The sequence below is a fragment of the Pseudophryne corroboree genome, chromosome 10 (assembly GCF_028390025.1).
Source record: "Pseudophryne corroboree isolate aPseCor3 chromosome 10, aPseCor3.hap2, whole genome shotgun sequence".
Classification (NCBI taxonomy): domain Eukaryota; kingdom Metazoa; phylum Chordata; class Amphibia; order Anura; family Myobatrachidae; genus Pseudophryne; species Pseudophryne corroboree.
In genome coordinates this window covers 371192819-371205077 of record NC_086453.1, presented here as the reverse complement: position 1 = coordinate 371205077, position 12259 = coordinate 371192819, and the positions used below count along the sequence as shown (strand labels likewise).

At 48.3% G+C, this 12259-nt stretch overlaps 1 protein-coding gene and 1 pseudogene across 1 annotated transcript in view; one reads left to right on the top strand and one right to left on the bottom strand.

Moving 5' to 3' along the window:
- Positions 1-12259, bottom strand: part of LOC134966751 (uncharacterized) — a 254429-nt gene that overhangs the window by 33646 nt on the left and 208524 nt on the right. The window lies entirely within an intron of this gene.
- Positions 641-759, top strand: LOC134968113 (5S ribosomal RNA; annotated as a pseudogene).

The following is a 12259-nucleotide window of genomic DNA, read 5'->3' as shown; positions in this document are numbered from 1 at the left end:
GTTCACATTATGCCACGCAGTGCCCCCAGTTCACATTATGCCACGTAGTTCCCCCAGTTAACATTATGCCTAAGTAACACCCACACACACTTATAAACACACTGGTGATGTACTTATATAGGGACAAATCTTTCATGTTACTTTATGTGCTTTTTTTCTCATGCCTCTTGCCCTGTGAAATTTATTTACTGAAGCCGCATATTATCAATATTTCATAATTGACATAGGGTGCCTTTACTTATATTCTACCTAATACTGCGCGAATTTGTCCAATTTGTATCTCCTTTTCCCTATTGTGTCAAGTGGCATATCATTCCTCATTACTATAGAAAGATCTAACCTTTAGTAATTACATTGTGTGCAGCAGCAAAAGCTCTGTATTATCTTGCCAAAGTTATCAGCCTAAATATATGCGTTATCCAACTAACTGGTTATTATATTCTTTAATCACAAATTTCGTGGACTCTCATTCATGATTCCCGGAACACTGTACCACAATAGTGGGAACTTTTGAACCGGTCTAACGTGGAAAGCAGATCCACATATTTTCACAAACTTTTTTCTATTCTCTATCTCCTCTCTACTTTCTCCATTTCTTATTTCCTATATAGGTGCACTCTCATTGGTGTACACATAAAATCTCTACTACCATACCACGCTGTTAGCGCCCGATCTCGTCCGATCTTGGAAGCTAAACAGCGTTGGGCCAGGTCAGTATCAGGAAAGGCGACTACCTGCGAATACCTGGTGTTGTAGAGCAGGAATTAACTTCCTCCCTTGTGTGATAAAAAACACCAACAGCAGTATTACCACTAATTCTAATCTGTAACTCTTCATCATAGTGTGTGCAATATATAACAGTTTTTTGACTGACTCATGATGCCTACAAATTTTTGCCTGAAAATATGGCATTTGTATGTAATGCAGGTGTACAATCTTTAGAGTGGTGACTGGTGATTACCACTCTAGTTACTTACAGCTTATTTATTTAGACTTCCCTTATAGAAACTGTGTTTTGACCAACCCCCGATTCCATCAATACAGAAACCCTGTACTGGTCAGGGGAAATGGGGGTATGACAATCCAATGTCTACAACCTTTCCACATACTCTGAAATAAAGAGACCAGAACATTTTTAATATTTTCTCAAATTTATTATTTGTTTCATAGATCCTTGGGAAGGGTATCTTCGTTTTACCAATGTTATTAAAAGTTATGTCTTAAAACTTTCTGAATTGTTACAAATTATTAACCTTTTTTCCTAAGAGTGCGCCCACACAAGAGCCTTCTGTTCTCTCCCTTTTGTAAGTCTACGTACTTTCTGGCTCTGGGTGCACCACCAACCAGGACAGCATACCTAAGAAAAAACGATAACATACATTGTTTTCTCCCTAGTATTAAGGGCAATACACTGTCCAATTTTGGTCTTTTTCTTTCGAATTTATAAACTATCATATTTATATAAACCCTGTGCCAGATCGCCCTTTGTCTTTCTGCGAGTTCTGAGTTCAGCTCTGTCTTCATGGAAAATTAAGTAGGGACTCTTGTGAGACAACGCCCCCAGCTCTGACACACGACTCACTGAGGCCAAGGCCAATAGTGTGACGGTGTTCCACGTAAGGTACTTTACGTCAACCTCCTGTAACGGTTCAAACCAGTCCGATTGGAGGAACTGCAGCACCAAATTGAGATCCCAAGGTGCCGTGGGAGGCACAAAGGGAGGTTGGATGTGTAGAACAACTTTCAAGAACGTCTGGACCTCAGGGAGAGAAGCCAATTGTTTCTGAAAGAAAATAGACAAAGAAGAAATCTGGACTTTAATGGAACCTAAGCGTAGGCCCACATCCACTCCCGACTGCAGAAAAAGTAGGAGACGTTCCAGATGAAATTCCACCAACAGAATATTGTCTGTTCTCACACCAAGAAACATACTTCTTCCATATATGGTGGTAATGTTTAGATGTTACCTCTTTCCTGGCTTGGATCATAGTCGGGATGACCTTGTCAGGAATCCCTCTCCTGGCTAAAATCAGCAGTTCAACTTCCATGCCGTCAAACGTAGCCACGGCAAGTCTTGATAGACGAACGGGCCCTCTTGCAGAAGATCCTCGCAAAGAGGCAGAGGCCACGGATCTTCGAGGAGCATCTCCAAAAGGTCCGCGTACCAGGCCCTTCTTGGCCAGTCCGGAGCAATGAGTATTGTTTGCACCTTTTCCCTTCTTATTCTTTTTCAAATTCTTGGGATCAGAGGAAGTGGAGGAAACACATACACCATCTGGTAGACCCACGGAGTCGTCAGAGCGTCTACCGCCACTGCCTGTTGGTCTCTCGAAATGGAACAATACCGCTTGAGCTTCTTGTTGAGACAAGAGGCCATCATGTCGATTTGTGGATATCCCCACCGACGTGTCAAGCACCTGAACACTTCCGGGTGAAGACCCCACTCCCCCGGGTGCAAGTCGTGTCTGCTGAAGACCGCCGACAACGCCACAGAGTGGTTTTCCACCCAGAGGAGAATTTTTGACACCTCTGACATTGCTGCTCTGCTTTTCGTTCCGCCCTGTCGGTTTATGTACGTTACCGCCGTTACATTGTCCAACTGGACTTGAATGGCCTGATTCCGAAGTAGGGATGAGGCCTGCAGAAGGGCGTTGTAGATAGCCCTGAGTTCTAGGATGTTTATTGGAAGGACGACTTCCTGACTTGTCCACCTTCCTTGAAACTGCACCCCCTGGGTGACAGCTTCCCAACCTCTGAGGCTTGCATCCGTGGTTAGCAGAATCCAATTCTGAATACCGAACCTCCGACCATCAACGAGGGGAGAAGTCTGTAGCCACCACAGAAGGAAGATCCTGGCTCTTGGCAACAGACGGATCCTCTGGTGCTTGTGAAGATGTGATCCAGACCATTTGTCCAATAGATCTAGCTGGAAGGGCCTTGCATGAAACCTTCCGTACTGAAGCGTCTCGTAAGAGGCCACCATTTTCCCCAGAAGCAGAATGCACAGATGCACCAAGATCCGGGTTGGCTTCAGGACAGCCTGAACCATCGACTGGATTTCCATAGCCTTCTCCACAGGAAGGAACACTCTCTGAGATTCCGTGTCCAGTATCATTCCCATAAAGGTTCCAGGTTAGATTTTGGTAAGTTCAGAATCCACCCGTGATCCAGGAGTTGTGTGGTTGAGAGGCGAATACTGTCCATCAACCGCTCCTTGGACGGTGCCTTTATCAGAAGATCGTCCATGGTATGGAATTATGTTCACTCCCTGTTTGTGGAGTAGAAACATCATCTCTGCCATCACCTTGATGAGGCGGACAGATCGGAGCGTGAAGGTACGCATACTTGATATCCAGAGACACTAGGAATTCCCACTCCTCCAGACCTGAGATCACCGCTCTCAGAGACTCCATCTTGAATTTGAACACTCTTAAGTACGGGTTAAACAACTTGAGGTTCAGAATCGGTCTTACCGAACCATTCGGTTTCGGTACTACAAATAGGTTGGAATAATAACCCCTGTTTTGCAGGTGAGGTGAAACTGGAACAATGACCTGAGTCTGCGCCAGTTTTTGAATGGCGCCCTGTAAGGTTATACTTGCATCCTGTGAAACTGGTAAGCCTGATTTGAAGAATCTGTGAGGTGGGCGTTCCTGAAACTCCAGTTAGTAGACCTGGGAAATAAGATCTATGACCCAGGGATCCTGGCATGATGTTGTCCAGATGTGACTGAAAATTTTTAGTCGGGCTCCCACCTGCCGGTCTTCCAGGCATCGCGGTCCACCGTCATGCTGAAGGCTTTGAGGAAGCAGAACTTAAGCTCTGTTCAGAGGCGTTTTAAGAGAGGAGGAGGCCCGTGTGCAGCCTTCTGCTTCAGGGGCCCCCTCCTCTCTGACTGATGGACAGGATTTAATACTTACCTCTCCGGAGTCCCCCGGCGGTGCCATCCTTCTCCGCAGCAGCAACAGAGTCTGAGAACAGACTCTATTGTACATGACCAAACCTCCGGGAACACGGCACGGCGCCCATTTTCCCGAAGATTTTGCTAATGCGCATGCGCGAAACTCCAGAAAAATGGCCGCTATGCCATCTTTCCGGAGTTTTCAGCAGGCGCAATAGAGTTTGTTCCCTCTTGTGTTCAAACTCTATTACGCTGCCGAGAAGGGATGGCTCCGACGGGGGACTCCAGAGAGGTAAGTATTAAACAAATGGGTGCAGTGTGTGTAGGGTGGGCCCCCCTGGATCCTGGGGGCCTGTGTGCCTTGCACACACTGCACCCATTAAAAATACGCCAATGGCTCTGTTCCTGTGTACCTGCAGCTGCTGGTTTGCGTGGTTTACCTCTAGAGCCTCTGGTGGCTGTAGAAGAACATCTGGATTTGCCCTTGAACTTGGCAGTCCGAAAGGACTGTAGATTAGGTCCTGAGTAAGCCTTCCTGGCTGGGGGAGCTGCAGAAGGAAGATACGTGGACTTACCCGCAGTAGCTTTGGAGATCCATTTGTCTAGTTCATCTCCAAATAAGGCCTCTCCTGTGAAGGGTAGGCCTTCCACTCCTTTCATGGAGTCCGCGCCAGCAGTCCACTGGTGTAGCCATAAGCCCCTGCGTACTGACACTGCCATAGCAGTGGTGCGTGCATTAAGCAAGACTATTTCTTTTATAGCTTCCACCATAAAATTTGCAGAGTTCTGTATTTGCTGCAGGAGTAAAATAATCTCCCCCTTAGGCAAGGTACCTAACCCCTCAATTAGGTTACCCGACAATTTTGCGATGGCCTTAGTAATCCACGCACATGCTGTAGTGGGTCTCTGTGCACAAGGATTTGAGTGTATTCTCAATTCTACGATCAGCCGTGTCTTTCAGGGAGGCTGCACCAGGGACAGGCAATACTATTTTCCGTGACAGCCTGGATACTGATGCATCCACTATCAGTGGATTTTCCCATTTTTTCCTATCCTCAGGAGGAAAAGGAAATGATGAGAGAAACCTCTTAGGGATTTGAAATTCCTATCACGATTTACCCACAGTTCTTCAAACAGGAAAAGTGGCTGAGGATTTCTTTTTTTACATTAAAATAAGATTCCTCGGTCTCCTCTGACACCGTATCAGGAATTTGCAGAATGTCTCTGATAGCTTCTATGAGAGCCTCTATTCCCTGTGACAGAGTAGCCTCCCCACCTCTGCATCCACCTCCCCCTCCTCCATGTCTGACCCCTCATCATCAGAGTCAGACTCCAGGACATGGGCCAAATGACGTTTTTGCGGACAAATGGCAGGAGACTGAGACGCTGGTTTGGGTACCGAGTCTCTGTTCATAAACTCAGTTATAGATTGTCTTAAGTATTGCATCTCTTTCTCATTGCGGGATAATTTAGTAGAAATATTAGAAATCATTCCCCTAATGGAATCCAGCCCCCGCTAGCCTGGGAGGGTACACTGCACTGAGTGCACTGTAGTGAACCCCCTGGGGAAGAGGAACACTGTGCCTTACATGAAACACACTCTTTGTCTGACATACTGTGACAGTGACAACACACACACACACGAACAGGTTAAGTGCACAATTTACCCACAAAGAGCCCTTCATGAGAGACATAGGGATAGCCTGGAGCAAGCACACAGCGCCCTTATCGCAAATGCCAAGCTAAGCCGGGTCACAGACTAAGTACACAGATTGGGGACTTAGTACACTAGTAAGCGCTCGTCCCCTGCTGTGACCCCCTGGTACCGCTGAGGTAATCTGGAGTCTCTCCGGAGGAGCTGCGCATCCCTGTCAGCCAGTGTCTGTGTCCACTGCAGAGGGATAATGGCGCTGGTGAGCTTCTGGATCCGCTCATAGTGAAGCTCCGCCCCTACAATGGCGCGCGGTCTTCCTGCTTTTTTATACTGGCTGAGGTAATATTTATGCTTAAAATGGAGTCAGTCGCCTTTTAAGTCTGTAATGCCAGTGTGGGTACTGTGTACACTCGTTGTGTACTTAGACTCAGTTCGCTCCCTCAGAAGCACTGTGACTGAGCCCCGAGACTCCGCCGCCCCGTAGAAGCCGTGCGTCTTTGTACCCTCATGCCGCCGTAATGGCCGGCGACCCGCTAACCGGGAAGCCGGCTTAGTACTCACCACTCTTCATTCTCCTGGCTCTGTTAGGGCTGGCGGCGTGCTGCGGGAATGTGCGCTTGCCGTGGTGGGGCGTGCGAATAGTTCCCTCAAGAGCTTGTGTCTTGTCAGCGGAGAACAGGACCATTAACCCTTCAAGAGATTGGGCCGTCCCCGTCCCCCCCTAAGTCCCATGAAGCATGGTGCCAACCAGTCCTACCTGAAAATAACAAACAGAGAAAATAAATACAGAAAACTCTTCAGGAGCTTCCATGCAACGTGACCAGCTCCTCCGGGCACATTTTCTAAACTGAGTCTGGTAGGAGGGGCATAGAGGGAGAAGCCAGCCCACACTATCAATTTCTTGAAGTGCCCAAGGCTCCTAGTGGACTCGTCTATACCCTATGGTACTAAATACATTCACAGTATCCTCTAGGATGTAAGAGAAATAGTAGTGTTGGGTTTAGAAATATGAGTAAATAAGAATTTACTTACCGATAATTCTATTTCTCATAGTCCGTAGTGGATGCTGGGGACTCCGTAAGGACCATGGGGAATAGCGGCTCCGCAGGAGACTGGGCACATCTAAAGAAAGCTTTAGGACTATCTGGTGTGCACTGGCTCCTCCCCCTATGACCCTCCTCCAAGCCTCAGTTAGGATACTGTGCCCGGACGAGCGTACACAATAAGGAAGGATTTTGAATCCCGGGTAAGACTCATACCAGCCACACCAATCACACCGTATAACCTGTGATCTGAACCCAGTTAACAGCATGATAACAGAGGAGCCTCTGAAAGATGGCTCACAACAATAATAACCCGATTTTTGTAACAATAACTATGTACAAGTATTGCAGACAATCCGCACTTGGGATGGGCGCCCAGCATCCACTACGGACTATGAGAAATAGAATTATCGGTAAGTAAATTCTTATTTTCTCTAACGTCCTAAGTGGATGCTGGGGACTCCGTGAGGACCATGGGGATTATACCAAAGCTCCCAAACGGGCGGGAGAGTGCGGATGACTCTGCAGCACCAAATGAGAGAACTCCAGGTCCTCCTCAGCCAGGGTATCAATTTTGTAGAATTTTACAAACGTATTTGCTCCTGACCAAGTAGCTGCTCGGCAAAGTTGTAAAGCCTAGACCCCTCGGGCAGCCGCCCAAGATGAGCCCACCTTCCTTGTGGAGTGGGCATTTACAGATTTTTGGCTGTGGCAGGCCTGCCACAGAATGTGCAAGCTGAATTGTACTACAAATCCAACGAGCAATAGTCTGCTTAGAAACAGGAGCACCCAGCTTGTTGGGTGCATACAGGATAAACAGCGAGTCAGATTTCCTGACTCCAGCCCTCCTGGAAACATATATTTTCAGGGCCCTGACAACGTCTAGCAACTTGGAGTCCTCCAAGTCCCTAGTAGCCGCAGGCACCACAAATAGGTTGGTTCAGGTGAAACGCTGAAAACACCTTAGGGAGAAACTGAGGACGAGTCCTCAATTCCGCCCTGTCCGAATGGAACATCAGATAAGGGCTATTTCAGGATAAAGCCGCCAATTCTGACACGCGCCTGGCCCAGGCCAGGGCCAACAGCATGACCACTTTCCATGTGAGATATTTTAACTCCACAGATTTAAGTGGTTCAAACCAAAGTGACTTTTGGAACCCAAAACTACATTGAGATCCCAAAGTGCCACTGGAGGCACAAAAGGAGGCTGTATATGCAGTACCCCTTTTACAAACGTCTGAACTTCAGGGACTGAAGCTAATTCTTTTTGGAAGAAAATTGACAGGGCCGAAATTTGAACCATAATGGACCCCAATTTCAGGCCCATAGACACTCCTGTTTGCAGGAAATGTAGGAATCGACCCAGTTGAATTTCCACCGTCGGGCCTTACTGGCCTCGCACAACGCAACATATTTTCGCCAATTGCGGTGATAATGTTTTTGCGGTTACATCCTTCCTGGCTTTGATCAGGATAGGGATGACTTCATCCGGAATGCCTTTTTTCCTTCAGGATCCGGCGTTCAACCGCCATGCCGTCAAACGCAGCCGCGGTAAGTCTTGGAACAGACAGGGTCCTTGCTGGAGCAGGTCCCTTCTTAGAGGTAGAGGCCACGTATCCTCCGTGAGCATCTCTTGAAGTTCCGGTTACCAAGTCCTTCTTGGCCAATCCGGAGCCACGAATATAGTGCTTACTCCTCTCCATCTTATCAATCTCAGTACCTTGGGTATGAGAGGCAGAGGAGGGAACACATACCCTGACTGGTACACCCACGGTGTTACCAGAGCTTCTACAGCTATTGCCTGAGGGTCCCTGGACCTGGCGCAATACCTGTCGAGTTTTTCCCAACGGTTTATAATCATGTGGAAGACTTCTGGGTGAAGTCCCCACTCTCCCGGGTGGAGGTCGTGCTGAGGAAGTCTGCTTCCCAGTTGTCCACTCCCAGAATGAATACTGCTGACAGTGCTATCACATGATTTTCCGCCCAGCGAAGAATCCTTGCAGCTTCTGCCATTGCCCTCCTGCTTCTTGTGCCACCCTGTCTGTTTACGTAGGTGACTGCCGTGATGTTGTCCGACTGGATCAACACCGGCTGACCTTGAAGCAGAGGTCTTGCTAAGCTTAGAGCATTGTAAATGTTCCTTAGCTTCAGGATATTTATGTGAAGTGATGTCTCCAGGCTTGACCATAAGTCCTGGATATTCCTTCCCTGTGTGACTGCTCCCCAGCCTCGCAGGCTGGCATCCGTGGTTACCAGGACCCAGTCCTGAATGCCGAATCTGCGGCCCTCTAGAAGATGAGCACTCTGCAACCACCACAGGAGGGACCCCTTGTCCTTGGTGACAGGGTTATCCGCTGATGCATCTGAAAATGCGACCCGGACCATTTGTCCAGCAGGTCCCACTGGAAAGTTCTTGCGTGGAATCTGCCGAATGGGATTGCTTCGTAGGAAGCCACCATTTTACCCAGAACCCTTGTGCATTGATGCACTGAGACTTGGCTCGGTTTTAGGAGGTTCCTGACTAGCTCGGATAACTCCCTGGCTTTCTCCTCCGGGAGAAACACCTTTTTCTGGACTGTGTCCAGGATCATCCCTAGGAACAGAAGACAAGTCGTCGGAACCAGCTGCGATTTTGGAATATTGAGAATCCAACCGTGCTGCAGCAACACTACCTGAGATAGTGCTACACCGACCTCCAACTGTTCCCTGGATCTTACCCTTATCAGGGAATTGTCCAAGTAAGGGATAACTAAAATTCCCTTCCTTTGAAGGAATATCATCATTTCGGCCATTACCTTGGTAAAGACCCGGGGTGCCGTGGACCATCCATATGGCAGCGTCTGAACTGATAGTGACAGTTCTGTACCATAAACCTGAGGTACCCTTGGTGAGAAGGGTAAATTTTGACATGAAGGTAAGCATCCTTGATGTCCCGAGACATCATGTAGTCCCCTTCTTCCAGGTTCGCAATCACTGCTCTGAGTGACTCAATCTTGAATTTGAACCTCTGTATGTAAGTGTTCAAAGATTTTAGATTTAGAATCGGTCTCACCGAGCCGTCCGGCTTCGGTACCACAACAGTGTGGAATAATACCCCGTTCCCTGTTGCAGGAGGGGTATCTTGATTATCACCTGCTGGGAATACAGCTTGTGAATGGCTTCCAAAACTGTCTCCCTGTCAGAAGGAGACATCGGTAAAGCTGACTTTAGGAAACGGCGAGGGGGAGACGTCTCGAATTCTAATTTGTACCCCTGAGATATCACCTGAAGGATCCAGGGGTCTACTTGCGAGTGAGCCCACTGCGCGCTGAAATTCATTGAGACGGGCCCCCCACCGTGCCTGATTCTGCTTGTAAAGCCCCAGCGTATACTGAGGGCTTGGCAGAGGCGGGAGAGGGTTTCTGTTCCTGGGAACTGGCTGATTTCTGCAGCCTTTTTCCTCTCCCTCTGTCACGGGGCAGAAATGAGGAACCTTTTGCCCGCTTATCCACGAAAAGACTGCGCCTGATAATACGGCGTCTTCTCATGTTGAGAGGCGACCTGGGGTACAAACGTGGATTTCCCAGCTGTTGCCGTGGCCACCAGGTCTGAAAGACCGACCCCAAATAACTCCTCCCCTTAATAAGGCAATACTTACAATTGCCGTTTGGAATACGCATCACCTGACCACTGACGTGTCCATAACCCTCTACTGGTAGAAATGGACAACGCACTTAGACTTGATGCCAGTCGGCAAATATTCCGCTGTGCATCACGCATATATAGAAATGCATCTTTCAAATGCTCTATAGGCAAAAATATACTGTCCCTATCTAGGGTATCAATATTTTCAGTCAGGGAATCCGACCACGCCAACCCAGCACTGCACATCCAGGCTGAGGCGATTGCTGGTCGCAGTATAACACCAGTATGTGTGTAAATACATTTTAGGATACCCTCCTGCTTTCTATCAGCAGGATCCTTAAGGGCGGCCATCTCAGGAGAGGATAGAGCCCTTACAAGCGTGTGAGCGCTTTATCCACCCTAGGGGATGTTTCCCAACGCACCCTAACCTCTGGCGGGAAAGGATATAATGACAATAACATTTTAGAAATTATCAGTTGTTATCGGGGGAAACCCACGCATCATCACACACCTCATTTAATTTCTCAGATTCAGGAAAACTACAGGTAGTTTTTCCTCACCGAACATAATACCCCTTTTTGGTGGTACTCGTATTATCAGAAATGTGTAAAACATTTTTCATTGCCTCAATCATGTAACGTGTGGCTCTACTGGAAGTCACATTTGTCTCTTCACCGTCGACACTGGAGTCAGTATCCGTGTCGGCGTCTATATCTGCCATCTGAGGTAACGGGCGCTTTAGAGCCCCTGACGGCCTATGAGACGTCTGGACAGGCACAAGCTGAGTAGCCGGCTGTCTCATGTCAACCACTGTCTTTTATACAGAGCTGACACTGTCACGTAATTTCTTCCAACAGTTCATCCACTCAGGTGTCGACCCCCTAGGGGGTGACATCACTATTACAGGCAATCTGCTCCGTCTCCACATCATTTTTCTCCTCATACATGTCGACACAAAAGTACCGACATACAGCACACACACAGGGAATGCTCTGATAGAGGACAGGACCCCACTAGCCCTTTGGGGAGACAGAGGGAGAGTTTGCCAGCACACACCAGAGCGCTATATATATACAGGGATAACCTTATATAAGTGTTTTTCCCCTTATAGCTGCTGTATAGTTAATACTGCGCCTAATTTGTGCCCCCTCTCTTTTTTAACCCTTTCTGTAGTGTAGTGACTGCAGGGGAGAGCCAGGGAGCTTCCCTCCAACGGAGCTGTGAGGGAAAATGGCGCCAGTGTGCTGAGGAGATAAGGCCGCTGATAAGGGGGCGGAGCCTATCTCCCGTTTTTTTATGTATTTTGGCAGGGGTTAAATGCATCCATATAGCCCAGGAGCTATATGTGATGCATTTTTTGCCATCCAAGGTGTTTATTATTGCGTCTCAGGGCGCCCCCCCCCCAGCGCCCTGCACCCTCAGTGACCGGAGTGTGAAGTGTGCTGAGAGCAATGGCGCACAGCTGCAGTGCTGTGCGCTACCTTGTTGAAGACAGGACGTCTTCTGCCGCCGATTTTCCGGACCTCTTCTGCCTTCTGGCTCTGTAAGGGGGCCGGCGGCGCGGCTCTGGGACCCATCCAAGCTGGGCCTGTGATCGTCCCTCTGGAGCTAATGTCCAGTAGCCTAAGAAGCCCAATCCACTCTGCACGCAGGTGAGTTCGCTTCTTCTCCCCTTAGTCCCTCGATGCAGTGAGCCTGTTGACAGCAGGTCTCACTGAAAATAAAAAACCTAAACTAAAACTTTCACTAAGAAGCTCAGGAGAGCCCCTAGTGTGCACCCTTCTCGTTCGGGCACAGAGATCTAACTGAGGCTTGGAGGAGGGTCATAGGGGGAGGAGCCAGTGCACACCAGATAGTCCTAAAGCTTTCTTTAGATGTGCCCAGTCTCCTGCGGAGCCGCTATTCCCCATGGTCCTTACGGAGTCCCCAGCATCCACTTCGGACGTTAGAGAAATAGTAGTAATAGTATTGTGGGGTTTATGAGTATAAGTAGTAGTAGTAGTAGTAGTGATAGTAGTGTGGGGTTTATGAGTATAA